At 38.4% G+C, this 25288-nt stretch overlaps 1 long non-coding RNA gene across 1 annotated transcript; it reads right to left on the bottom strand.

Annotated features, from left to right (window-relative positions):
• Positions 1–18499: 18499 nt before the first annotated feature.
• LOC104249185 (uncharacterized) lies at positions 18500–23683 on the bottom strand. The gene is made up of 6 exons (XR_011401773.1): positions 23594–23683; positions 22078–22186; positions 21671–21705; positions 21535–21595; positions 19888–19943; positions 18500–18772 (listed from the first exon to the last, which is right to left on the bottom strand). It is a non-coding gene; the product is annotated as an uncharacterized lncRNA (long non-coding RNA).
• Between the last annotated feature and the right edge of the window lie 1605 nt (positions 23684–25288).

Genomic DNA, 25288 nt, shown 5'->3' on the forward strand with positions numbered 1-25288 from the left:
CATGAGCAATAGCTGCTAACTTAAGGGCGCGGACAAGATAGTTCTTCTCATGCACCTTCAGCTGTCTGGACGCGTAGGCAATCACCCTACCGTCCTGCATCAACACTGTTCCAAGACACATCTGCGATGCATCACATTATACAGTGTAGGATACCAAACCTGTAGGTAGTACCGATACTTGGGCTATAGTCAAAGCTGTCTTCAGCTTATGAAATCTCTCCTCACACTCCTCTGTACACCTGAACAGAGCACCTTTCTAGGTCAGCCTGTTCATAGGCGCTGCAATAGATCAGAATCCCTCTACAAAACGACGGTAATACCCCATCAAACCAAGAAAACTACGAATCTCCATAGTTGGTGACATTGTAGGCCAATACTGCACTACCTCCACCTTCTTCAGATCTACCTTGATCCCATCACTAGATACTACATCACCCAAGAATGCCACTGAGTCTAGCCAAAACTCACACTTTAAAATTTTTGCATACAACTTCTTTTCTCTCAAGGTATGGAGCACAGTCTTCTGGTGCTACTCATGATCCTGTCGAGTCCGAGAGTATACCAGAATGTTGTCAATAAACACACTGATGAAGGAGTCAAGATAAGGCCTGAACACACTATGCATCAAATGAATCAAAGATGTTGGGGCATTGGTCATCCCAAAAGATATCACAAGAAACTCGTAGTGACCATATCGAGTCCTAAAAGCAGTCTCGGGATATTTAATTCCCGAATCTTCATCTAATGATAGCCTGAACATAAATCAATCTTGGAAAATACCCTGGCACCCTGTAGCTAATTAAATAAGTCATCAATATGAGGCAATGGATACCTGTTATTCACTGTAAATTTGTTCAGCTGGCGATAATCAATGAACATATGCATAGAACCATCCTTTTTCTTCACAAACAAGACCGGAGCACCTTAAGTTAACACACTGGGCAGAATAAAACCCTTATCAAGCAACTCTTGCAATGGTCCTTCGACTCCTTCAACTCAGGAGGATCTATACGGTATGGAGGAATAGATATGGGCTGAGTGCACGACAACAAATCAATGCCAAAATCAATATCTATGTCGGGCGTCATGCTCGGAAGATCAGCTGCAAACACATCCAGGAAGTCCCTTACCACTAGAACTGACTCAAATGTAGGGGTATCAATATTGACATCTCTCACATAAGATAAATATGCGTCACACCCCTTCTCAACCATTCGTTGAGACTTAAGAAATGAAATAACTTTCCAGGGAGTATACTCTAAGGTACCCCTCCACTCTAATCACAGTAAGCCTAGCATAGCCAGCATCACGGTCTTAGCATGACAATAAAGAATAGCATAATGGGGTGACAACCAGTCCATGCCAAAGATAACATCAAAGTCTACCATGATGAGTAATAATAAATTGGCTCTGTTCTCAAAACCACCAAGAGCAATCAAACATTACCAATACACGCGGTCAACAACAAGAGAATCTCTCATAGGAGTAGACACATAACAGGGGAACTCAAAGAATCCTGAGATACGCCCAAATGTGGAGCCAAATAAGAGGACACATAGGAATACGTAGATCTGGGTCAAATAATACTGACACATCTCTATGACAGACTGGAACAATACTTGTAATGACAGAGTCGAAAGCAAGTTCCTCTGTATGAGCCGAAAGAGCATGATACCTGCCATGGCCTCTCTCTCTAGGGTGACCTCGACCTCCCCGACATCCACCTCGAGTTAGCTGAGCAGGTGGGGCGATAGTTGGTGCTGGAATCATAACTTGAGGACCTAGTGCATCATGCGTTTCTGATTCTGTCGTCCTCGTGTGCTTCTACTCTCGCGCACCTGCACGTTTATACCCGCTTCTGTGGCCTAGGCCTTTTGGCCAACCTCTACTTCTGCGCTTCCCTTGCCACTTTTGCGGCGTCGCACTTGTGAGCCTTTTTCTACAGGTGCGATTGCACCAGATCTCAGGTCTTCAGCAATACTACCAAGCTCCAAATTGATCTGTTAACCATCTGGAATCCACTCGAGGGCCCCAGGACCTCAAACAATTATACCAACACGTCTAAAACACCATACAGACTTAGTCAAGCCTTCAAACCAATTCAACCCATGCGTCTGAAATCACGAATCGCATCCCAATTCAAGCTTAATGAACTTTAGAACTTCAAACATCTACATTTGATGCTGAAGCCTACCAAATTACGTTCAATTGACCTTAAATTTTGCACATAAGTCACATTTGAAATTATGGACCTACTCCAACTTCCGGAATTGAAATCTGACCCTAGTATCAAAAAGTCCACTTTCGGTCAAACATTCTCAAAGACCTTCAAATTTCTAACTTCTACCAAATCACCCCGAAATGACCTACGGATCTCCAAATCCACTTCCGGACATGCTCTCAATACCATAATCACCATACGGAGCTATTCCTAGACTCGTAATCCCAAACGGAAATCGATAACAATGAGATACACCATAACCTAAATTTATGAAATTGTTCGAAATTGCCAACCTTCATAATAGGTGCCAAAACGCTCCCGGGTCATCCGAAACCCGATCCGGATATAGCCCACATTCGAAATCATCATACAAACCCACTCGAACCTTAAAATCCCAATTCTAAGCTACTCTTGTTTATTTAATGTAATTGCTATGTTGCAGGCCCATACCTAATCATCGGACTACAAAGATAATCATTGAAGCTCTTGGTATGATGCACCCTATGCGACTTGGAGTGACTTTCCACCGGAGCTCGTGCAACAAATTTTCAACCAATTTAAGGTTTTAATACAATTCTTATATATTTAAGCATTATGTTAACAATATTTTCATCTAATGTTACATACTTTATTTGCAGACTAAATGTACCTGAGAGGACCAAAATAACAGTGAAATTTGTGCAAATTTTACGTTCAAATGCCACAAGAGACTATCTGATTCCTTCTGCTCTACTCGATAGAAAAGCAAGAAGCCTTCATGGGTTCTACCGCATTTATGGGAGGATCTGTTGAGGCAGTGGACCACCGAAAAATTCGAGAAGAGGAATGAACAGGGAAAGAAGTCTCGAGTATTTGAGAAGGGTGGCTCCGTGCACTGTGTGGGTGCAAGGAGCATGGTGACTGTGAGGAGACTATTGGTAATTTTTAAAATATTTACATCTATTTTTATCGATTATATTTATATACTTTAGTTTAGTTAACACGTTTTATTATATTTGTAGGAATAAAATACGGGAGGAAGATGACTCATGATGAGTTCTTCATAGAGACTCACATCCGAAAGAAGAAGGCACCAACAAATAAAACTAGATGGGTCAAGGACCAGAAGGAGACTGCATATGTAAGTTTCATAACTACTATAAATGTTTATAATATTATATATTTAATAATTGTATATCTTCTAAATAAAGGATCGCTACAATATTAATGTGGAAGAGTACACTCAGAGCTTGCCATCGAATGAGCAAAGCGAGTGACCACCCCTTTTAGACAAAGAAACATAGAGGATATCATTGGATTTTGTCGGTGGTCCTAATAAGGGAATAGCATACAGCCTTCCAGAGAGATCATTTCAGCGATACAAAGCTGGATTGTAAGGTATAGGGGCTTCCGCCCAAGGCGAGGCAATTGATAGGTCGACTATATCGTCTATGGAAAAGAAGATCGCAAAGCTGAGAGCAGATCTTGAAGAGACAAAGGCTAGAAAATAAAAGAGAGAAGAACAATTGGGTGCCCTTCAAGTTTAGCTAGAAAAGATAGACGAACAATTTAATCTCCTTCAAGGTCAGCTAGGCAATCTTCTTGCTAGTGGTGCTTTCCCCATTCCCAGGTCTCGCGAGCCTTCCCCATATGCTAATACTTCTCGTCGTGATCCTTCGAACCATGCTGACGATGAAGGTTTTAGTAGCGAAGATGGAGATGATGCAATATAAAACACTCATTGAATGGTGTGTATTGCTAAACAAAGTCTTGAACTTGTGAATATTTAGCTGGGAATAGTTTTGAATGATGATTATATTGTTGATGTTATTTTGTTATTGAAATTTTTATAGTTGTTGTTGTGGTTGGCATTGTTGTTGTTATTAGCGTTGTTGTTGTGGCTATTATTAGCATTGTTGTTGGTTAATTGTTGTTGTTGTTGTTGGTTAATTATGGTTGAATGACAGCAATGTAATGATGCCATTATATGATGGATATTAGTTTAATTGGCAGCTGGTGTAGCTTAAAAGCAGGCATATTCTACCCGATTTTTACCCAGAAAACCTATCGAAGTCGGTCGAAAACCTATCGGTCGGTCGGTATATTTATTTTAGTTTTCAGTCAATGCGTCGAAAATTGCGACCATTTTCGGTGGGAAAATTGCAACCAATTTCGGTGGAAACACCTTACCGACCATTATTTTTTGACTAATTAAAAGCGATCGGAAATCGGTTACTTTTCCTCAAATTCCGACTGATATCTGTCGGTTTTCCTTGACGAAATTACCCGGTTCTTTAGTAGTGAAATTAAGGAAGGATATTATTGGAGGAGCTAAATCAAAGGAAGTCAATTAAGATCGCGAAACTATCCATTGAGGATCCCTCCATCAAAGGACGACAATTAAAAGCTTGAATCAAGGGATCTGATTTAATTCTTCATATAACGCGAATATATGCTCAGCAAAGAAGAAATCCAGTCCAGACCACAAGTCAAAGCAAATCAACACAAGTAATATCTTATTCTTGAAAACAATCACTCCACGATTCCTTTCTCGGATCAACTCCCTTGTGTTTGTAATCTCTCAAGATTCACGAGACAAAAAGACCTCCTGGAGAGTGTGTGTGTATATATATATATATATACACATACATATATACTAGCCTTAAAGACACATGCTTTGATCATACCAACTTTATACTCTTTGTTCTACTCTAAACAAATATTGTAATCTTAGCAAAGTTTACTGTGTAATTAGTAGATAGAAGAAAGAGAGAAATATATTGGTGAGGCATCATATTAAGAGCGTACGTAGATTAAGAAGCAAGTTGGTGTTCAGAGATAACATCAACACAACTGTATGAAACTTTCAAGGAGCTTTGAAGAGAGAACACTGTTACAACATAAGGGGATTGGAGTAGGATTCAAATTGAATCGGAGCCAGTATAAAAATCTGGTTTTCTTTAATTCCGACATTTTACTCCTGCTTTCATTTGTATTCTATCTTTATTTTCAGTCAACTAATTGGGAAACTAATCAACTACTTAGGATACAAAAAAGAATCGACAATTCACCCCATCCTCTTGTGCTTTCAATTGGTATCAAAGCAGGTCTCACATATTTATCTTTTGCTTAATAATTAGTGATAAAAGATCATGTCAAACCAAATAATTATTGGAGCACTCTTTCAAGAAGGGACATCTCAAGTAATTCTACCATATATTCAGTGGACAACGCTTCTCTCATTGGAAGGTGCACATGGAAATTTATGCAAACTCCTATGATGTCAAAGTATGGCATGTTATCAAAAAGAGAACCTATCCACTTCCAGCACCAGGACAACAACCTGATGATCCTGAAGATATAGATGACTACACTGACGAGCAAATGGTTATTCTCCAAGTTAATGCTGAGGCACAAAATTTGCTCTATAATATTATAAATGGAGAAGAATATTATAAAATTTCAAGCTGTGATACCGCTAAGGAAATGTGAGAAAAACTGACAGTCACTTATGGAGGAACGAGAAAAGTGAAAGAATCATGGATAAATTTGTTGGTTCACGACTATGTACTCTTCCAGATGAAAGAAGGTGAATCCATTAAGGAAATATTTGCAATATTCACAAAATCTTTGGCGTTATGAAAGCCTTTGGTAAACCTTACTCAAGTGGTGAGCAAGTTCGAAAAATCCTGAGGAGTTTGCCTACCACATGGTAGACAAAAATAATCACACTTGATTCTCATGAAAAAACTATTATAAGATGAAATACGTGGAGATCTCATAACATTTGAGAAAACACATCTCAAGAAAATGCATCAGGAAAAGAAGAAGAAAATAATTGCATTCAAAACTACAACTAATGGACTTGAAAACGATATTGATGACAATGCAGAAGCTCTTGAACAAGAAATTGCCATGGTTTCAAGAAATATGAATGGATTGTTGAGAAGATACCGAAATACAAAAAAGGAAGGCTATCATCTAGAAGAATCAAACAATATAATGAACAAAACAAAACTTATGGAAAATGCTTTGAATGCGGAAGGTATGACCATGTTCAAGCTGAATGCCCGAATCTTAAAAGAAAAGTCTCTAGAGGATTCAATAAAAATAAATCATTTGGAAGCTGGCATGATGAAGATAGCTCAAAACATGAAGAAATAGCAAACTTGTGTTTCATGACTATCTTGAAAAATGATATGAGCAAATACTCTAGTTGCTGGACTAATGAAGATGTATCAGATGATGACTGCAAAGAAGATGCTGAAAATTGCTTCATAGAATGAGGTGAAACAAGTGAGGTAAGACCTTATAACTGTGAAAGATGTAACGCATTGCAGGATATTCTTGAACTTACCCTAAAAGAGTTTCAAAAAATTCTAAATGAATTAAAGAGACTCAATAGGGAAAAGAAGGACTAGGAACTCAAACTTCAAGCCTCTGAAATCGAAAGAGACGTTCTTCAAGACGAGGTTCAGGAATTGCAAATGCAACTTAATGGCATGTGAAAATCCACCAGTCACAGTTCTGTTAAGTCTATCCAAGCGACTTACAAGTCAACTTAAAAAAACATGTTAGAACTGAGTCCACAAGTACTAATACCAGTGGTAGATCAAAAACTGGATCAACCTCTATGTGTCATTACTAAAACAAGGCTGGACATAAATATTCCTTCTGTAGATTTCGTAAATCTAATATTTCAGGATGGATTTGGAAATCCAAAAGCAATCCTGATCCTAGTGGAACAAACCAATATGGCCCTAAACAAGCTTGGGTACCTAAAAGAAGGTGATAATTCTATTTTGCAGGAACACCACAAAAAGAGTCATAAAGGAAAATAGTACTTAGACGATGCATGTTCTAGTCACATGTCAGGTGACAAAAATCTATTCAAAGAAGTCAAAAAATAAATAGAGAAAATATCAAACTTGGTGATGATTCAAAAGGAAAGATCGCTGGTACCGACACAGTTCCATTCAACAATAACTGTGATATTACAGAAATATACTTTGTGGATGGACTCAACTGCAATCTCTTGAGCATAAGTCAACTATGTGATCCATGATATAAAATTAAATTCATGAAAACAGGGTGTGCCATTGAATATGAGTCAGGTAAAATTATTCCGGCAGGAAAAAGGCATAGAAATGTATACATTCTAGATGGCATTGAAAACCTACATGGTCATATTTGTTTGACATCCATATATGATGATCCATGGCTATGGCATAAAAATTTGCCATGCAAGCATGCATTTATTTGAAAAACTCTCCAAGCATGTTATAGCTATTGGCCTTCCCAAACTCAATTTTTCTAGAAATCATGTATGAGATGTATGCTAGCTTGGCAAACAAACTAGAAATTCTTTCATAGCAAAAGATATTGTGTCCACATCCATGCCCTTACAACTTCTTCATATGGACTTGTTTGGACTTATTAGAACTGCTTTCATTGGTGGTAAATGATATACTTTTTTTTATTGTTGATGATTACTCACGTTTTACATGGGTAATTTTTTTATCTCATAAAGATAAAGCTTTTAAATATTTTGAGATTTTCTGCAAAAGAATTGAAAGAGAAAAAGGGTATCCCATCTCAACCATACAAAGTGACCATGGAGGATAATATGAAAGAAGAGCCTTTGAAGAATTCTGCAATGATCAAGGAAATACTCACAATTTTTCAGTTCCAAAATCACCCCAACAGAATGCGGTAGTTGAACGCAAGAGTAGAACTCTGCAAGATATGACCAGAATAATGATATTAGAAAATTATTTTTCAAACCATTATTGGCAAAAGCAGTAAGCACATCATGTCATATTCTCAACAAAAGTCTCATAAGACCTATTCTAAAGAAGACTCCATATGAACTATGGAAATGTAAAAGGCCTAATATAGGCTACTTTCATCTATTCAAAATTAAATGTTTAATCCACAAAATGGTAAGGAAAACCTTAGAAAGTTTGATCCAAGGAGTGACGAAGGTATTTTTCTCAGTTATTCTATTAATAGTAGATCTTTTAGAGTTTACAACAAACACACTCTATCTGTAGAAGAATCAGTACATGTTATATTTGATGACAGTAATACTACGGCTGAGAAAGAAATCATTGCAGGTGATGAAGATGTCAGTCAAGAAGCATAACAGACAAACAAGTCACAAAAGTCGACTGATAGTAGAGACAAAGTCACAAAGTTGACTAATGAACATGTTAGCAACCATATTAAACAACAAAATAAGTCAACTACTCCTGTAGTTGGAATGTGATCAAATGAATGGAGAAGCGAACCAAATATCCTCAGAAGTTTATCATAAGGGATCAAAACGAAGAATTGAAAACTAGGGCAGCTCTCAAGAAGAAGGCAAATATTGCACTCATTTCTCAAATTGAGCCAAAGAAAATTGATGAATCCTTAAAAGACTCCAGTAGGTTACAAGCTATGCTAGAAGAACTTGATCAATTCATCAAGAATCAAGTCTGGGACTTGGTACCCAAGCTAGCAAATGCTATTGTTCTTGGAACCAAATGGGTGCTCAGAAACAAGTTAAATGAAGATGGAAAGGTAGTCATAAATAAAGCCACATTAGTAGCTCAAGTCTTTTCACAGAAGGAAGGAGTCGACTATGATGAAACCTTTACTCTGGTATCACAGTTAGAATCAATTCGTATATTACTTGCCTATTTATCTTTTAATTGTTTTAAACTATTTCAAATTAATGTCAAAAGTGCCTTTAAAACGATTTTATTGATGAGGAGGTATATATAAAACAACCTTCTAGTTTTAAAAACTCAGAATTTCTTTACCATGCATATAAGTTAGCGAAAGCTCTCTATGGACTCAACCAAGCCTCTCGATCTTGGTATGAAAGACTGAATTCCTTTCTAACTGATCATGGGTTCACTAAAGGTAAGGTAGATACTACTTTATTCATCAAAAGATCCACTGAAGGTAATCTCATTATCCACATTTTATAGATGATAATATCTTTGGCAGCACTAATCTTCTTTTGTGCAAGGATTTCTCAAATCTTATGCAGAGTGAGTTCGAAAAAAGTATGATGGGAGAACTCACATTCTTCCTTGGACTCCAAATTCATCATTCTGAAACTGACATATTCATCTGACAGACCAAGTATACAAAAGAACTAATTCAAAAGCTTGGAATGAGTAATGACAAAGAAATTTTAACACCTATGAGTCCATCTGCAAGTCTAGACAAGGATGAATAGGGAAACTCAATGGACGAAACCAAATCATGGATGATTGGATATTTACTATATCTATGTGATGACCCAAAATGTCATCACTTATTTTAAAATAAAAATTTTGCGTTCTGAGGCCTTAAAAACCTCTTTTAGCATCACCTTGATTTGCATGCAAAGTCTGGGTGCGTAGCCAGAAAGCTATTATGTGGAAATCTGTGAAAAATGATAAATTTTGACTATTAAATGAATTAAATTGACTTTGGTCAACATTTTGGGTAAACGGACCTGGACCCGTGATTTGACTGTCCTGGAGGGTCTGTAGGAAAATATGGGATTTGGACGTATGGCCGAAATCAAATTCCGAGGTCCCAAGCCCGAGAATGAATTTTTAAAGAAAATTATTTTCTGAAATTAATTATGAGATTTGGAAATGAATTGTGATTAGAACTTGATGATATCGGGCTCGTATGTTGGTTCCGGTACCCGGTACAAGTCTTATATGTGATTTACGATAAGTCTGTGAAATTTGGTAAGAAACAGACTTGAAATGACGTAAATCAGATCGTTTTTGAAAAAATTGGAAATTTGAAGTTCTTAAGAAAATTTCATGATTTTGATGCTAAATTAATAGTTTTTGATGTTATTTTAATGATCTGAATGCACAAACAAGTCCATATGATGTTTTTAGATTGGTGTGCATGTTCGGTTTGGAGCCCCGAGGGTTCGGGTGAGTTTTGGATTGGCCACGGGGTGGATTTTAGACTTGGTGAATTGCAGGTTTTTAGCTGGTGTGTTCAGGCCTGCAGGCTTCGCAAATGCGAGTTTGCAAATGCGAAGGCTGAGTCGCAAATGCGAAACAGCCCAGGCCAGCTCTTCCTCGCAAATGCGATGCACCCCTCTTGGGCATGTTATCGCAAATGCGATCTTTTGTTCGCATTTCCCATCTCGCAATTGCGAGAATCCTTTTGCATTTCCCAGCATAGTAGAAGTCGGGGTTCGCAATTGCGATCCCTGTTCGCAATTCCCATACCTACAACCAGCAATCTGCAATTTTTATACTTAGCTGAAAATCAACCATTTTTCACATCTTTTCAAAACACAAACTCCCTAGGGCAATTTTTCAAGAACAACTCTTTTTCCAAATCAATTGTAAGTCAATTTTAACTCGTTTCCTTCAATCATTAACATCTTTTAACATGATTTCAACTCAAAATCAATGGTTTTCATGGGGGAAATTGGGTGTTTTGGTAGGACCTAGGTTTTTCAAAATATTGGGGATTTGGATCTCGATTTGAGGACTAATTTCAAAACAAGTTACGTATTTTGGGTTCGTGGGGGAATGGGTAATCGAGTTTTGGTTAGAACCTTGGATTTTTACAATGTGGGTTGGGGGCAATTTTTTACTTTTTGGGAAAAACTTTGAAAAAATCATTTTCATGCATTAGAATTGATTCCTTTAGCATGTATTGATGTAATTAAGTAACTTGTGACTAGATACGAGCGAATTGGTGGTGGAATCAAGAGGTAAAGCGATAATTGAGACGTGAATTGTGTTCGTAGCATCGATGTAAGTGTTTGGTCTAACCTTAGCTTGAGGGATTAGGAGTCGAGTCCTATTTGCTATGTGGTAATTGTTGAGTACGATGTATAGGCATGGTGACGAGTATCTATATGTTGGTGTCTAGCATGCCTGTGAGTCTTATATTGTGATTTGCATGACTTCATTGTATTATTCATGCCTTGGTGAAGATTTCTATTTGTTGTGCAAAGTTTGTGGAAGGAATTGTGACTTATGAATATTGAGGAGAGTTGGCTCAAGTTGTATAACAAATTGTAAAAGTATAAGTGGTAATTGAACCCTTGGGACGTTGGCTCAAGTTGTAGAGTGAGTTGTGAAGTAAAAGTGAAAAAAGAGAAAGAATCACTATTTTGGCTCCCTTGTCGGGACATTGTTATTGTTTTGATGTTATCCCTTGCCGGGACATGTTGTTGAATTATTGTTCCCTTGCCGGGATTCTTATTGTAACTTCATTTATTTCCTTGCCCTATTGTTTGTGATTGCTGTTTGGGTGAGGAAGAGAGTTAAAACACGAAGGGTAATGCCCTGCATTGTTTTTGTGAGAGAGTGTTAAAGCACGAAGGGTGATGCTGTGTACGATTGTGAGGATTGAATGTAAAGCACAAAGGGTGATGTCATGCCGTACGATGTGCCATTCCATGCCGATTATATTGATTTTATGGTGAGGAGAGAGAGTAAAAGCACGAAGGGTGATACCGTGCATATTTTCATTACTTGATTGCTTTGGTGAGGACGAGAGTAAAAGCACTAAGGGTGATGCCGTGCACTTGTTGATTTCTGGTTCATTGTTGATATTCGAGATATATCGTTTCTTTCAATTACCTGTTGTCTTTCTATTCCGAATTGATATCTCCCTCATAGCATGTTATCCCTCCCATATTTGACTGTTTATTACTGTTCTTCTTTTCCGCTGTATATAGTTGAATTGTACAAGTTGTTTTGTAGTCTGGTCCTAGCCTCATCACTACTTCGCCGAGGTTAGGCTAGACACTTACCAACACATGGGGTCGGTTGTGCTGATACTACATTCTGTACTATGTGCAGATCCCTAAGCAGCTTTTGGACCGTAGATTGGGTGGCTACCTTCAGTCCACGGAGATCCAAGGTAGACATGCAGGCGTCCGTAGGCCCTGGCATCTCCCTATATCCCTTTTATCCCTGTATCATTTCCTTAAGTTCAGAAACAATGTACCTTTTATTTTCAGACTTTGTATGTAGTAAATCTTAGATCGTCTGTGGTACTGTGACACCAGTTCTGGGAGGTTGAGGTTCAAACTGTTGTACTAGACGTATATTCAGATATTTTATTGCTTTTCTTCCACTTACTTTAAATTTCCGCTGTTTACACATTATTGCTTTAAAATTGATAAAAAAATAGGAAAATGGTAAAAAGGTTATTTGTTCGATAATTTGGCTTGCCTAGCTCACATTAGTAGGCGTCATCACGACTCTCGAGGGAGAGAAATACGGGTCGTGACAAGTTGGTATCAGATCTCTAGGTTACATGGGTCTCACATTTCACAGACAAGCTTAGTAGAGTCTGAGAGATCATTACGGAGACGTCTGTATTTATACCCTAGAGGCTACAGAGTTAAGAAAAACTTCAAATTTAGTATTTCCTATCATGCGGTTTGGTTTCTCAATGCTAATTGAATTTCTACTCTGTTCTTTTGCAGATGGCGAGGCCTAGGCCGTACTAGAGGCCGAGGTAGGGACAAAGCTCATCCTAGAGCAGCAACACCAACAGTGGAGCCTCAGGTTGACTTTGATGATGAGGTTCTGGCCCAAGCAGTTCCCGTGGGCCCAGCTCAGGTCCCAAAGGGGTTTATTGCTACCCCAGTACTCAAGGATGCTCTGGTCCGTCTAGTGGGCCTTATGGAGAGTGTCACTCGGGCAGGTTTGCTTCCTGTAGAAATAGTCGTCTCTCAGACTAGAGGAGGATCCCAAACTACTACTACTCGCACTCTGGAGCAGGTAGCTCCCTAGTTTCAGACTCCAGCAGTTCAGCCAGTTGGAGTAGTTCAACCGGGTGTGGTAGCTCAGACCGGTGATGGAGCAGCTATGTCTGCCGATGCTTTGTGGAGGTTGGACAGGTTCACCAAGCTCTTTACTACTACTATCAGCGGCACATCTTCTAAGGATCCCCAGGATTATCTAGATAGCTGTTATGAGGTTCTTAGGAACATGAGGATAGTTGAGACCAATGGGGTCGATTTTGCTACTTTTCGTTTGTTTGGATCTGCCAAGACTTGGTGGAGAGATTACTATTTAGCTAGACCGGCCGGATCTCCAGCTTTGACTTGGGAGCAATTTACTCAGCTATTTCTGGAGAAGTTTCTCCCCATCACTCAGAGAGAGTCCTATCGAAGGCAGTTTGAGTGTCTCCAACAGGGTTCTATGATTGTTACCTAGTATGAGACCAGATTTCTCAACTTGGCTCGCCATACTCTTATCATACTTTCCACCGAGAGAGAGAGGGTGAGGGGGGTTCATTGATGGACTTATTCAGCCGATTCGTCTTCAGATGGCTAGGGACACCGGGAGTGATATTTCCTTCCAGGAGGCGGCCAATGTGGCCAGGAGAGTTGAGATGGTTCTGTCGTAGGGAGGTAGTCAAGGGTCTGACAAGAGGCCTCGTCATTTAGGCCGATTCAGTAATACCTTATCTGGAGATAGGTATTCATATGGTAGAGGCCATCCTCCTAGGCCTTTTCAATCAGCACTTCAGGTTTCTCATGGTGCTTTAGGTGGCCGTGGTCCTCAGATGCAGTATTCTGATCAGCAGTACTACAGTGCACCACCAGCTCCTATCAGTGCACTGCCACTTCAGAGTTTTTGGTGTGGTCATTCAGGTCGTTAAGGTCAGTAGCCTCAGCAACCGAGGGCTTGTTACACTTGTGGTGATATGGGTCACATTGCTAGGTTTTGCCCTCGAGCACCGAGTAGCTCTTAGCATCAGGGTTCCCGTGCCATGGTTTAGGCACCAGGTGTTCCACCACCCGCCCAGCCAGCTAGAGGTGGGGGTAGAGGTTCTAAAGGTGGAGGTAGAGGTATTAGAGGTGGAGCTCAGGCCGCTAGAGGTGGAGGCCAGCCAGCAGCAGGCCATACCAAAGATGTAGTTCAGGGTGGTGGGGCCCAGCCCCGATGTTATGCTCTTCCAGCCAGGCCCGAGGATGAGGCTTCTGATATAGTTATTACAGGTACTGTTCTGGTTTGTAGCAGAGATGCTTCAGTTTTATTTGATCAAGGATCTACATACTCATATGTGTCATCTTATTTTGCACCGTATCTGGTCATGCCTAGTAATTCTTTGAGTGCCCCTATTTATGTGTCTACACCTGTGGGTGATTCTATTGTGATAGATCGAGTCCATCGTTCATGTATAGTTGTGATTGGAGGTCTTGAGACTCGTATAGATTTGCTTCTTCTGGACATGGTCAATTTCAATGTCATATTAGGGATGGACTGGTTATCACCTTACCACGCTATCTTGGACTGTCATGCCAAGACTGTGACCTTAGCCTTACCGGGTTTACCTCGTTTAGAGTGGAGAGAGACTCCTGGTCATTCTACCCATGGTGTTATCTCTTATGTGAAGGCTCGACGTATGGTCGAGAAGGGGTGTTGGGCCTATTTGGCCTATGTTCGTGATTCTAGTGCTTAAGTTCCATCTATTGATTCTGTGCCCATTGTTCATGAGTTCCCTGAGGTATTCCCTTCAGACCTGCTGGGTATGCCACCCGACAGGGATATTGACTTTTGCATTAATTTGGCTCAGGGCACTCAGCCCATTTCTATCCCGTCGTATCGTATGGCCCCGCCTGAGTTGAAAGATTTGAAGGAGTAGTTGCAAGACTTGCTTGAGAAGGGTTTCATTAGGCCGAATGTTTCTCCTTGGGGTGCGCCGGTATTGTTTGTTAAGAAGAAGGGCGGATCGATGAGAATATGTATTGATTATCGGCAGTTGAACAAGGTTACAATCAAGAATAAGTACCCATTGCTGAGGATTGATGATTTGTTTGATCAGCTTCAAGGTGCCAAGGCATTTTCGAATATTGACTTGAGATCTGGCTACCATCAGTTGAGGATTAGGGCATCTGATGTCCCTAAGACAGTTTTTTGCACTCGGTACGGGCATTATGAGTTCTTGGTGATGTCATTCGGGTTGACAAATGCCCCAAAAGCTTTTATGGATTTGATGAACCGAGTGTTCAGGCCTTACTTGGATTCATTTGTGATAGTCTTCATTGATGATATTTTGATCTATTCCCGCGGTCAGGAGGAGCACGAGCAGCATCTTAGAGTGGTTCTTCAGACCTTGAGCAATAGCCAGTTATATGCTAAGTTCTCGAAGTGTGAGTTCTGGTTGAGTTCAGTTGCATTCCTGGGTCATGTTGTATAGGCAGAGGGTATTCAGGTTGATCCAAAGAAGATTGAGGCAGTCAAGAACTGGCCTAGACCAGCATCAGCTACAGAGATTCGGAGTATCTTGGGATTGGCAGACTACTATCGTCGGTTCGTGGAGGGGTTTCCATCTATCGCAGCCCCGATGACCAGGTTGACCCAGAAGGGTGCCACGTTCAGATGGTCGGATGAGTGTGAGGCGAGCTTTCAGAAGCTCAAGACAGCTCTGACTACGGCACCTGTGTTGGTTTTGCCCACAGGTTCAGGGCCTTATACAATCTATTGTGATGCATCTCGTATTGGACTTGGTGCAGTGTTGATGCAGGATGGAAAGGTCATTGCCTAAGCTTCGCGGCAGTTGAAGATTCATGAGAAGAACTATCTAGTTTATGATTTTGAGTTAGCCACCATTGTTCACGCGTTGAAGATTTGGAGGCATTATCTGTATGGTGTGTCATGTGAGGTATTCACGGATCATAAGAGTCTGCAGTATTTGGTCAAGCAAAAGGAGTTAAATTTGAGGCAGAGGAGGTGGTTGGAGTTGTTGAAGGACTATGATATCACCATCTTATATCATCCAGGAAAGGCCAATGTGGTGGCTGATGCCTTAAGTAGAAAGTCAGCCAGTATGGGCAGTCATGCTTATATTCCGGTCGGTGAGAGATCGCTTGCTTTGGATGTTCAGGCTTTGGTCAATCAGTTCATGAGGTTGGATGTTTCTGAGCCCAGTTGTGTGTTAGCTTGCACAGTCGCTCATTCTTCTTTATTAGAGTGTGTCCGAGATCGGCAATATGTTGATCCCCATTTATGTGTCCTTAGAGACATGGTGCAAGGTGGAGGTACCACGCAAGTTACCTTAGGAGATGATAGAGTTTTGAGGTTCACTACTACAAAAATGTTTTTTAGCGGCAATTAATATGCTCTTTAGCGGCAATAAAATTTGCCGCTAATATATTTACCGGCAATTAAGTTTTGGCCGGTGCAGCCAGCATCGCTAAAGGTTTTAGCAGCCATTGCACGAAGTGCTGGTAAAGATCTCTTTTATTGCCGGTAAAAGTACTTTAGTTTTAGCGGTAATTATTTACCGATAAAATGGCCACTAAATATCCCCTAAGATATCCAATATTATATATTTTATGGCCTTTGTTATTTCCAGAAAGACCCATTCAATTGCCGGTAAAAAGAGTCCTTTTAACAGCAAATGTTATGGGCACTAGCACTATATATGAGTTGGCCTTTGTTCATATATTCAAAGGCTTTTGTTATGGCCGGTAAGAATCCATTTAGTTGCCAGCAAAAAGGACTTCATAATGAACTTTCTTATTGCAAGTAAGCATTAAGAAAGTTTCTTTTCATAACATATAATGCACATTATGCATATTGAAATTTAATTATAATAAGAATAAGAGTCATTCTCAACAAAATTATTACACTTAATTAAATACGCAACAAAATCTACTATTTTATAATTTTAAAGTGTCAACAACATAACCAAAAAGGTAACATATTTGAATCTAATAACTAGCGTAATTTAGCATCTAATAACTGACATTATCAAATAGCTATAATACTATATATAAATGGCCACATGGAAGTTTCTCCAACTCTTGATCATGATGAAATTTTTCACATGCCAGATATCTGAACAACTTCTTAATCTCTGGTCAAGCGTTCAAAGAATAGATGTTTGCCTTATCATGCCATATACTACCTCGCCACTAGTCTCCTGGACTATATGCCTTGTGTACTGCACTACCTTTATAAAAAACAAATCAAAGCACAAAATTAGCATTTCTTTTGTTGTAGTCGTAAGCTATGACTAGTGTGATAATTGCACAATTACTTTAAAATCAATAATCATAAAATAGACTTAAGAATTCCCAGTGAAACTTATGAAATTTAGCAACAAAGCATGCACTGGCAACTTTAGTAAGTGCTAACTGTCAAAGCATTGTGTTCCTTATTTACTTATATGTTTTGCGTGCAGACTTTGAAACCAACACAACACACACAAATAAAGAACCTCAAAACAAATTCTAATTAACAACACAAGGTCGATCTTTAAGGATCTCAACAATCTATACCATGTGACAACAAAAATTTTAAGTTAATTTTTCACAAAATTGCTTACTTTTGTACTCTAAACTAACAAGACCACATGCTCAGGCTGCCACTCATTAGCGACTATGTAAAATGATAAAAATCAAATATGAATCTAGACCAAGCTAAAAATATAATAAAGTTTTTATTTTTAGTTGTCTGATCAATACGATAGATGGCATTACTTGATTCTTTTTATACTATATAAATTTACTTATAGTCGGTCACTAGAATGAAATGTTTGGTATCTGTTTGGTATATGAATGTTTGATGTCTGTTGGTAAACAAATACTGATAATTTTTTATGAAGTAAGATAAATAAATATTGATAATATTTGTATAAATTTTCTTATTTGACTTTCTAAAATTATTTCTTTTAGAAGACATTACCATATTAGACCAGTACAAATACAAATCAGTTTTGCTTTTTTTTTGGTCAATTAAAGAGTAATCCTAGCAGTTCCTACTTAAAAGTTAACAAGGGAGTGCTGAGATGATACTTATTATATACAACTTGTTCAAGAATGCATAAAAATGACCTCCTACCATTTTAATAGAAATTATTCTAGATTTCAAGGCTAAGTTCACTAAAACCATAAACACTAATTAAATATTTAAAAAATTAGGAGCAGAGTAAAGCACTCAAATACCTTGATGGAAGATTCTCCATATTTTTTTCCTGTACCACGTGAATGAGGTTCAGAGGTATCCATGCCTCCAACTTTGAGTTTCTCATAGTCCCCTATCATATGTATGTTCACTCCCTTTCTACTTACCGCTTTGGTACTTGATAGAGTTGATCTAGAAGTAATAGTAGCTTTGGTGCTTCTGATCTTTCTCACCTTGGGTACTGGACTATCCTCGTAATTGTCACGCCCCGAACCTAGGCCTGGACGTAACACGACAATCGGTGCCTGACTATATATGACCGAGCGAACCAACTGGCTAGCTGAATCAATATGTGGTATCATAACATACTGAATGCGGAAGATAAACTAACACATGCTGATATACTGAAAGTCTGGATGATATAAATCAAAGAGTGGAAATACTAATACAATTCTGAAACATATTTGTAGCCAACATAGCTTAATATGAAAAGCCTATGACTCTGTCTAACTGTTACTCTAGTCTATGAAGTCTCTAATGAAGTAATGAAAACATTGACTGTCTAAAAATACTAAAGACTGTAGTAATGATAATGCCCCGAAAAAACTAGGGATCACCAAATAGCTGGTACAAGAATCCTAGTGCTCTGAATCATCAACCTGTAAATCATTACCTGCATCGTGAGATGCAAGCCCCAGGCAAAAGGGACATCAGTACATTTGAATTGCACTGGTATATCAAGCAACTGGAAGAAAGAATAATAAATGCTGAAATTGAAACTAAGCTGATAATTGAGAATTTATAATTGATAACTGAAATGATAACTATTCAAACTGAAACTGAAATGATAACTGATAACTGGTAACTGAACTGATAACTAGTAGTTGAACTGATAACTGGTAACTGATATGATAGCAGATAACTGAACAGTAACTAATAATTGAACTGAAAGGACGCAAGGATATGAATACTCCCTCTTCTGAATGATGAACAACCTGTTTATCTGAATATTAAACTGCGGCCTCAAGCCCAATATATATATCTGTATATATATATATATGTGTGTGTGTGTGTGTGTGTGTGTGTGTGCGCGCGCGCGCGCGCGCAAGCTGCGGCATCGGGCCCAAGTATACGTATACATAACTGCGACCTCAGTTCCAAAATGCATAAAGCATAAACTGCGGCCTCAGACCCAAAGATGCATAAAGCATAAACTGCGGCCTCAGGCCCAAAGATGCATAAAGCATTAGCTGCGGCCTCAGGCCCAAATATAGGTGTTCAACATTCAGGGATTTAAAATCAGGAACTGAGAATCATACTGCAATACATAATAGTGAAATACTGAATCACGCCGAGTTATATGATACTGGAATACTGGATCACACTTAGTTACATTATACTCGAATACTGAATCATACTAAGTTACATAATACTGGAATACTGAATCATACTGAGTTACATAATACTGGAATACTGAATAGGACTAGAATGAGACATGTATTCTTGAACTGGTTATGAACACTGAAACTTCAACTGTTTATGACATGCTAAGTCAGCTATACTGAGACTTAGGGACATCAAGCCCAATTCAATATTGAATACGAATTGAGCTCACAACGTTCAGAATGAAAGTCATGAACGAGTTACGAAGCTAGAGAATAGGAGTTCTACAACTATTCAAGGAACTAGTCTTAACTATACTTCTGAGGTAATTGGTACGTCGTAAAAGAAATGTAATGTAGGGAGAATCATTAAGATTCTCAAACATAGAGAGTTAGCCTCACATACCTTAACTTCCTGTTCTTGATCGTAATACAACATTCGCCAATCCGTTCAACTTCAATCTATATAAATACAAGTCAAAGGGATTCCATATTAGCAATAATACTTATGTTTTGGTCACTTAGGCATTTTATCAAACACTTGGTGGCATAAAGCTTCATAGCCCTTATTAATGGTGTCTCTACACCCAATAACCCATTCTCTTGCTTCTAGATAAATTCTAAAGTCTCAAATGGTTATAATCAACATCATTCTTTATCACCCATAACGTAATCAACACCCATAACCAATAATAACCAATCAACAACCCAAACCTATCACCGTTCATGCTTTTCTATCAAAACCATCAACTCATATCTCATGAACTAGAGTTTATAATCATTAAACCAATGCTAGAACCAATTAGAGGGTGAAGACATTACCTTTTTTGACGTTCAATCTTCTTAAATTCGAGTTCTAAGCTTCCTTCTCTCAACAATGATGTCCTAATTGTATATCTAATGATATTGAGGTTTTACCCATGTTAATAAGATGTTGGAAAATTTAAATTGACTTAGAATCACCATTAGAACTTACCTTGGGTGGTGGAAGGACCCTCAAGGAGTTAGGTTTTTTAGAGTTCCCCTTTCTAGAGCAAGTTTTTATGTTTTGGGGTTGTGGGGAACGAAATATAGCTTTAAAACGACCCCCCACGAGCGCGCTCGCGCACCTGGAGACCTGTCCACGCTACTAACCGCGCTAAACGGCAGTAACACTGCTTCAAAATTAGCGCGGTCGCGCTACCGGGCGCGCATATTATATACTGTTCTGTAAAATGCACATAACCTTTTGTACAGAGATCTGTTTGAGCTCCATAATATATTGTTGGAAAGCTATTTCAAAAGCCTACAACTTTCATGCTTTGCATTTTCCTAAATTCCTTACACATTTTCACCAAAACCTACTGGAATACGAACTTTTTGCAAACTTGGTCGATTTTGTCAAATCTTATGCACCTCACTTTCCTTCTTGATTTTGAAACTACTATTTTCACCCATAATCATCCCGATAGGACTTAATATGTCCAAAATATAATCTTACTACTCATTTAACTTATTCATACCTAATCTGAATATGCGGGGTGTTACAATAATCTTCATAACTAGAATCAGAAGATACATTCCAATAAGGAGTGACTCTGAAGAATATACATATACGAATATATGATCGTGGGAAAAAATAGCTATTTAAAATTAGTTACCCAAAATTTTGTTCACATCACTGGGGAATGTTGGACAAACTCAATTCTGTATATGCTATTGATCGAACTCGAGAAGGACGAAAAAGATGAATAATAGAATAAAAACAAGGTAGAAATAAAATATGAAAAAAGTGGATAAAGAAAAGAAAAGGAAAAATAAGCAACTCATATTGCATTCACCAACATATTACATCATAGTTCCAATCATATTAATGAATTTAGAAGTTTCAAATAATCTGGAACATGTGGAAATTGGTTAACATCGCTATCCTAATAGACTAGCAGTATGACTAAAATCAAGGAGTTAACTACTACATATTTCTCTTATTATACCATGAATATTATAGAGATAGCAAGTTGCATGACAGAGATAAGCAATATAAATTTAAATTAAAAAAAGAAGGAATCTTTACTTTGAAATGGCATTCATGACGTTTATGTAGCTCGTTCCTGGCAGCTATTTGCATCGAGAACCTATTATAAAAATCAACACTTTAGGAGACAAGTGCACCAGATAAGTATGTTAAATATTTTAATGTATAAGCCTACCTCCAATGTAAGCTTAAGAAAATCTCCACCAAACTCTGTGCCGATAATCAAGTTAGATGTTACAAACTAATTTTTCTCTATGGAACATCATCTTAATAATATAGACATAAGAATCTTGAAGAGAATGAGAAGACTAATTAACAATAAAACTAATTCCATTGAAGATGAACTAAGTAATCTCAGCAGCAGAAACTTATCCAACAATTGCAGCAACAGTAACATCATGGATAGGAAACAAATCTTTTAAGCTTTCAGGTTTCATGAAAATTTAGTACAAGAAGATTAGTATTTAGCTTTTGCACTACATTACAAATAGCTTGTCTAGTATCTTGTGATAGTTTCTGATCTATCTGTGCATGAAGGGAAATAAAACAGTATATCACCAATCACAACAATAATTGTCTTACTATCTTTCGTCGTTAACTCTCATGAGAGCTACTCCTCCTCACATGACCAAGTCACCTAAGCCACGCTTCCTGCATCTTTTCCTCAATAGGGGCCACACCCACCTTGTCGCTAAGATAAAAAATAAAAATACAATAGATGATACTCTATAACACCAACCAAGAGTGCAACAAAGGTTAGTCTTGAAATGTCATTACTATCTTCTCGCATGAAGCAAATAAAAGAATGTAAAAAAAAAGAATGGGATTAAGCAATAAAACTATATTAAACAGAATGATTCTTAAAAAGAAAAATATGAGTATGAAAGGCTACAACCAAAAAGGAGAAAAGGATGATGAAGCTTATATGCATGAGGCAATAAGTCATTATGCCACAATTAAACAACTATTTCAACTTGAAATAGGAATAAGGTTTGTACTGCAGAGTTTTTCAGTACAATCTGACTCTAGCTCTTCTCGACAAATCTAGATGAACTAAATTTTCCTCTAAACATGCTTCATAACTTTGCATCTACTTCTGTTAGTATGATGTAAGATCCAATGGATTGAATTATCTGATATTGTCACAACAATAATTAACAATTATAGCATAAGTTTGCCCCGACTTAAATCCTTGGAGAGAAGACATTCCATGTTGAAGTCCTTTCTAGAATTTAGGTCTAACTTCATCGAGAGGAATTACATGAAAGTACACATATAGAATTCAGCCATCTTGCTAAAATTTTACTCCCACCGTTTGGAACATGAATTGCAACTAATGACTAATATTTGAGTTTTTGAAAGATTTCAAAACTAAGGTTAGAAATATCTGGGAAAAATAATTTTTTGGGGCAAAACAAATAAAACGACACTTATAAAAATACTTGAACGCCGAGTTTCCAAAGTCAGGTTGCAAACTTAAAACAAATATCATCTAAAGTAATTGGGGGAATTGCACATGGTTAATGGTTAATCTGCACACTTAGTTAGCAACAATCAAAGTTTTCAGACTATTTAGAGAAATTATATATCCAAAGTTCTTTCTATTCATTATCATTTTGAAGCATTCTTTCTTACTAGTTTTAGATAAATTTTCTCAATATTGTTTTTCCAGATCTGCAATATTCCAAGAGAAAATTTCATTCTCATGAGAATGAATTTTACAGCCAAAAGAACGTGACTATAAAATCAAAGAAAAATAAATTCTGTAGAAAATCAATAATAATAATTCGCAAAGCACCCGATGCAGAAAATTATTTAAAAAAATCTCTAATAAACATTTGCCATTTATCAGAATACATAAAACAAAAATATTAGAAGGGACATTAAGTTCAGAGGCGCAACTTTTGGCTCCTTCAATTTTAGAAAAATAGTATGCCCATCGGTTTCTCGATTGACGATGCAGAAGAAGAAGTGGAATAGCTATTCAACAACAGAGCTTCAAACTCTTTTGATGTTCTTCATTAATTTATTAAAAATATAATGAATCTTTCTCAAGTAGTAATCAAAAGAGAAAGAAGATGAAGTTAATGATAAATACCAGAGTAACCGATCCAGCAGTAAATAGAAATGAATGTAGAGTGTTAGGGTTTCGGTTGATTTTCATTTGTCATTCCTCTAGGATATTGATGAATAAAAGATAAAAAAAATAGTTAATTAATATTAAGGAGGGAAATGAAAAACAATTTGGAGAGATTGTGAAAACAGGTCCCGCTCTTGGAATTGTTAGAGTTATAGTAAAAGGCGTAAGTTTTAGTGGCAAGTGTTTTTAATTGCTGATAAAAAGTACTTATTCTCGCCAAATATTCAATTGCCACTAATATTGGCTTATACAGAATAAATTAGCGACAATTAAGTTATTGCCACTAAATAATTGCCACTAAAAACCTTTTTTGTTATAGTGGTTGCAGGGTCGAGTTTGTGTGCCTAATGTGGATGGGATTCGAGAGTTGATTTTAGATGAGGCTTATAGCTCCCGGTACTCAATTCATCTGGGCGCCGCTAAGATGTATCAGGATTTGCGGCAGCATTATTGGTGGAGTAGAATGAAGAAGGATATCGTTGAGTATGTGGCTCGGTATTTGAATTATCAGCAGGTTAAGTACGAGCATCAGAGGCCCGATGGTTTATTTCAGAGGATTGAGCTTCCCGAGTGGAAGTGGGAGCGTATCACTATGGACTTTGTTGTTGGACTCCCACGGACTCAGAGGAAGTTCGATGCAGTGTAAGTTATTGTTGATAGGCTGACCAATTCATTGCATTTCATTCATGTGGCAGTCTCATATTCTTCGGAGAGGTTAGATGAGATCTATATCTGGGAGATTGTTCGCCTTCATGGTGTGCCCGTGTCTATTATTTCGGACCGAGGTACGCAGTTTACCTCACATTTCTGGAGAGCACTTCAGCGAGAGTTGGGCACACGGGTTGAGTTGAGCACAACGTTTCATCCTCAGACGGACGGGCAGTCCGAGCGGACCATTCAGATTTTGGAGGATATGCTCCGAGATTGTGTCATTGACTTTGGAGGCTTGTGGGATCAGTTTTTGCCTTTAGTAGAGTTTGCCTACAACAACAGCTACCAGTCGAGTATTTAAATGGCTCCGTATGAGGATTTGTATGGTAGGCGGTGTCGGTCGCCGGTTGGGTGGTTTGAGCCGGGAGAGGCTCGGTTGTTAGGTACGGATCTAGTTCAGGATGCCTTGGACAAGGTCAGGATCATTCAGGATAGGCTTCGTACATCTCAGTCCAGGCAAAAGAGTTATGCCGACTGCAAGGTTCGTGATTTGGCATTCATGGTCGGTGAGCGTGCATTGCTTCAAGTGTCGCCTATGAAGGGCGTGATAAGATTTGGGAAGAAGGGCAAGCTTATCCCTAGGTTCATTGGCCCGTTTAAGATTCTTTATCGAGTGGGAGAGGTGGCTTATAAACTTGCGTTGCCGCCGAGCTTATCAGCCGTGCATCCAGTGTTTCATGTGTCCATGCTTCGGAAGTATCACGGCGATCCATCCCATGTGTTAGATTTCAGCACTGTCCCGTTGGACAAGGACTTGTCTTATGAGGAGGAGCTGGTAGCTATTCTAGATCGGCAGGTTTGTCAGTTGAGATCGAAGAGTTTTCCTTCTGTTCGTGTTCAGTGGAGAGGTCAGCCTGCTGAGGCATCAACCTGGGAGTTTGAGTCCGATATGTGGAGCCGTTATCCCTATCTTTTCCCCGACTCAGGTACTTCTTTTTTCTA

This window comes from Nicotiana sylvestris, chromosome 8 (genome assembly GCF_000393655.2).
Source record: "Nicotiana sylvestris chromosome 8, ASM39365v2, whole genome shotgun sequence".
NCBI lineage: Eukaryota > Viridiplantae > Streptophyta > Magnoliopsida > Solanales > Solanaceae > Nicotiana > Nicotiana sylvestris.